The sequence below is a fragment of the Botryllus schlosseri genome, chromosome 14 (genome assembly GCF_051294905.1).
Source record: "Botryllus schlosseri isolate E-star chromosome 14, Bs_hap1, whole genome shotgun sequence".
NCBI lineage: Eukaryota > Metazoa > Chordata > Ascidiacea > Stolidobranchia > Styelidae > Botryllus > Botryllus schlosseri.
Window position 1 is genome coordinate 8,285,367 of NC_137249.1, and position 5,408 is coordinate 8,290,774.

Below are 5,408 nucleotides of genomic sequence, written 5' to 3' on the forward strand. Positions count from 1 at the left end.
ACTCGAATCTGAATCGAGTATTAATTTTAATAACTCGAGTCGAGTAGTAAAAGTCGATTTTTTTGAGTACTGAAATTATACGCAACTGAAAGTTAATTTACTAACGAGAATTATAGTTTTTATACTATTTTCCACTGAGGAAGCCTTGGAACCAGGACTTGCCGTGTGGCAGCATAAGAGACATAGTACAAAGCTACATACGTTACTGGAAATAACACATTTTCGAAGCCATGATCATCCCACAACATTGCCAAGAAGTGCAATGAAATCGGCATGGTCGAAAAAATACCAAAGTATCTTTAATGTGACGGATAACAGGCATTGTGTTCTTTGTGGTGGCATAAAAGGTACACATTAGAACTTTGACATAGTACATTCTGCTGTGGCGTCATAATGAGTGATACTCGAGGCCTAATACATGATTCATCATAGAATTAACCAGGTACTAGAATTTTCCCAGCCCTAATGACGAGTTGAAGTCTTGAATCCATTTTTCGCTGCACATGGATGCTATGAGCTTTTTCACTTCTGGAACCGAGAGATCGACCGGATCTTCAATTTTGTCTGCATGATACGTATAGGTGCAGCCAATTATTTTGTCCTCTATAGCAGTGCTTCTCAACCGGTGGGTCGCTATTTCAGGTGGGTCGCGAAGACGTTTTAAATGTTGCACTTTCTTATTCAATTTTCCAAATATTCCAAACACTTTATATTCTCGAGATTAGAAGAGTAACTGCACAGTGCACAGTCGCCTCCTCCAAAACAAATTGTTTTGCGCCCATAAGCGCCACAAGCCAAGTGTCCGTGCTCACAATAATTCGTAAGCCAGATTTTCGTCACAGTCGTATTGAGTGGTGCGTGAAACCCGACAGTGCGTTATTATGTATGCGTGACATTGAAATTCATTCTTTCCTCTGAAGTCTTTGCGAACGTTGATCGGGAATCGTCGTTATAATCAGCAACAATTGGCGCATCGCAAGCTACTCCTAACGCTTTTGTGTTCGACTACGCGCTTTCTCCTCTGTTGTTGTTTGTGGTATTCATGGTGTTTTTCTACTACAATATTCACTTACACCAGGCCGACGTTCTTTATTGTGATTGTGCATCTGCCAGGGTTGTAACCAAGTCACAAGGCTCCGAGTCACAAGCCAATCTCACTTTTATAGTTTTGACTCGAGTCAAGTCAAGTCGAGTCTTTTTCAATTCACCACCAAGTCAAGTCCCAGTCCAAGTCAGCGAGCAGAGGGTCGAGTCAGAGTCATAGTATTTTGACTCGAGTCCGAGTCAAAGTCACTATGTTGACTGCTCAGTTTCCAGTTAAAGTCTTGGTAAACCCACTTTTTTAAACCCTGTTTGGTGATATCGAATGGTTCGCATTTATAATATAAAAACTTTTCTCACTTTTAGCAGTTTTTGATCGCATTTTCAAGTACCAATACCAATAGACGAGATTTCAATAGTGTGGTTATTTTTTAGTCTTCTAAATTACAATGAAATGTCGGTCTTGGCCGTCTGACTCTCGAGTCATATGATTTGGTTCGAGTCATGCGCAATACACAGATTGACTTGAGTAGCATCGAGTCATTTCCGTATTTTGAGAAAATGATTCGAGTCAAGTCGAGTCATCAGAAAATCGTGACTCGAGTCATTACAGCCCTGGCATCTGCCGACTTGGAACACGGTCCACTTTCAGACTTTTTTTAAAACATACCGCTTAAGCAGTTGGTATGGCGAGGAGCCTAGATAAGCTTTTACGTCTGTAATCATCTGTTACATGCATGGCCTTAACTGCCGTACCCCAACCCCACAATTTATGCATCGAGATCGAAGAGGGGCCAAAATTATCTCATGAATCAACATAAATGGTGGAGTATTTGTTTGGAGAATTATTGAAATTATTTTAAATTTTCTTAGCGCCACGCGCGATTTGTCATCGTCTTGATTTTAATAGGGGTATACCGGTATACCCATTTCCCTAATAAAATAATACTCATAACATATAGAAATAGGCCTTTTGGTGTTGGCTATTACCGCGCCATGTCATACCAAGACATATGAAGTTTCGCCCAGCATGCGACTCCGTGAAATGTGCTGCCAAAAATCGACAGTGAGAAACCTCTGTCGAAAAGGATAGAAACCTTTGGCGTAATTTTCCATGGACTATATAGGCGTCTTAATGGCTGTCTCCAAATATCGCTGTCACTAAAAATTCAAAGTAGTATGCAATTGCCAATATCATTGACCGAATGTCATCATGAATTCGGGAAAACATTCACGCTAGACGCGTCCAGATATCTATAACGCACTGAAAACATAAAAATTGGCGCCGACGAGCAGTGTTATAAACGTTAGTCGGGATAGGGCGTCTTGGTGGGTTGCGCAATGAAATTTGAATGGAAAGTGGCTCGCGAACTTAAAAAGCGTGAAATGCGTGAAAAGAAATTCACCACTTATCGAGCACGATTCGCGCCAAGCTCAAAAATCTTTGGTTTGCTCGAAATGTTCAGCTTTATACGTTTGTAAATATTTAGTGAGTTTCTGCCGTGAGCTTTGCCCGTAATCTCACCGCGTGCATAATCAACCAAACAATTATTGACACCAACGAAATTACTATAAAGAATGGATCGGGATCTATCATATTTTGATATTTTCATTGCGCCATAAAAACCAAATCCGTCCGATTGGTGTGTTGGCTGAAGTGAGATTTGGTTTTTAGGTAATATTTGTCACAAGTATAGAAACCGCTTTTTCACTCTGATCAATATAAATGTAGCAAATCTGACCACGCCTTAAGAAGACATTGTCCGGTCTAGCCTGAACCGAGGCGGAAGCAAGTCCCTTGCAAGCAGACTGGTCGTCTAATTTCACTAAATTAGATCGAAATGCCAGTGATCTAATTCTAATCTAATTTGTGAAATGTTCCTATTCTCTGATTCCAATTCTTATCGAACTTGTGAAATGTTCGTCTATTAACTGTCTTCATTTGTATTTCTTGTTTCTACTAATTGTATTTGTACGATTTTTAGTGATTTGATTGTTTGATTATTATTTATTTGTCTTTTCACTATTGCTATAAATTGGCCCGTTACTGTTGCCTCGCACTCCATTCCATCGAGCAACGGACGAGCGAGCACTATTGCGAAACTCTCTTGCATTAGCACCAGTGATGGGATGATTCGAGTCAACTTTTTTGTATGACTTGATTTGACTCGAGTCACTTTGGAAAAATGACTTGACTTGACTTGACTCGGAGCTTTAGAAATGTGCATTGACTCGTGACTCGGAGCAAAATTCACGAGTCAATTTCAAGTCATCAAGGAATCGGTGTCGATAAATATCATTGTATCTTGCGTATGTTCGGATTGTTCGCGAAACGCTGGTGTAACCCGTGAGAGCGACCAATTATTCAATGATCGTGCGTTTTACTGAGCCTCCATTGTTCTCTCACAAATAAATTGACCTTTTTCTTACCTTAACCAAACCTCTTGCTAATTATTGAAATAGAATTCGAATATAGTTTATATAGTTCTCAGCCAATGGTGTAAGATCGAATTGTATCATATCAATTTGTAAAGGGGTATGTATTGTATTGCATCTTATCAATTCGTTTCTCTTGTAACGTACTTTTGATCGTAGCCTAGTTACGATAGTACGTTATATTTGGCTCGATTAGAGACTTGGCTGTATCAACTTAGACTGATCGAGTAGCTTGCTAACTCGATTCCAACCCCTACCTAGTTTCTATGCGTCCTATTATTCGAGCCTACCCCTGAGACACGGTCAAAGTAATTCAAGCAATTACAGAAATAGGACCACAAATTTATCAAATGAAAGTCCACGTCAACTTCAAAGCAGCGGTTACAAATCGGTTAACAACAGTTAACTCTCTAGGCTAAACTGATAATCTAAATGAATAACAACTATTACCTCAATGATGCACCAAACGTCCAAACAATACAATAATCGAATCCCTTATACCCCTAATTTTGACTAATTTGAATCACTGACACAAAAAACTTATCACCAGCACCAAGCCTCAAACTGATTAACAAATCACGCGGGTACGGATGACCGCTAAAGTCACTATTGAGCTCCAAGGCTCACGGACACTCAACATTTCTCGTGTTACATCTCTATTCTACTTTCTCTATTTTGGCTGGCAACTTTAAACTGAGGCTATGCAATTACGTACGTACTTTAACAATTCTACGAATATGTGATCGATACAGCGCCTTCTTGCGTATATATGTAACTATATATTCGTTAATTGGTTCAGTATCAATGACCACTCAATATGTATTTCAGGCATGTAGCAAAATTTAATGATGTAGTAATCATGCCTCGTACTTTGAAAAGGCAACTTGACTTGAATTGTGACTTGACTCGTGACTGAACTTGACTTGACTTGGCTTGACTCGACTTGACTCGATTTACCTCTAAAAATTGAGTGACTTGACTTGACTCGATTCACCTTCGAAAATCGATTGACTTGACTTGACTCGAGTCAAAATTTGCAATGACTCGAATTGACTCGTGACTCGAAGGTAGTGACTTGATCCCAACACTGATTAGCACCTTAGTATTCTCAAAGCAAATCTTAACTTTATACTATGATTCGATTCGGGTTGCTTGATTGTAATTGAATACAAGACTGATACGTAAGGTTTACCTGGTCCGGAGCAGATTTAGTGCAGCAGACGGGATTCGACGCCTGGTAAATCGGCACTCACAAACATCGGAGTGTCGCGTCGAAACTGTAGTAATTGTGATGAAAAATAACCATGTTGGCATTGTAGCTTGTATGCGAGCAACTTTCTAGTCTGGCTCACAAACAGTACAGCAACGGAAGAGAGGGCAATATAGAGACAAAATAGGCCTCACAGTTGAGCATGAGCAACCACGTATTTAAAACTTTACGCTAGTACAACGCCGCGTGCTCACTAACGTGGGCGATGGGAAATGGGTATGGTTTCCCCCAAAGAAGTAATATTTTATTAAAGGAGTACAAAAACAAGAAATATCATGATCGTAAACTTCAGTACATTTTGAACTACGAGCTGCGCAAGATACCCGCCAACATTTTTGAGCGACGAATGAATCGATGTTGGGGATAGCCAGACATGTTACTAGCTAAAAGAATTTCTCATCCTAATAATTGATCTTGTGGGGAGGCCCTAGGCCGTTTTCTAAGCGTCTCGATCTTGGCAGTGTCTGTGCCTATACACGTCAAGGCAACATGCTCATTCGTATCAGCTTACTCTCCATCGAAGGAATGCTATTGCAATCGCGGAAGCCGTATCAGCTAGTGAGCAACAGTGATAATGGAAACAGGAGAAGAGCTTATTTTGAAACAACAGCAATAATTTGAAACTAAAATCAATTTGAGCATTCCGGCCGCGTTTTGGTGA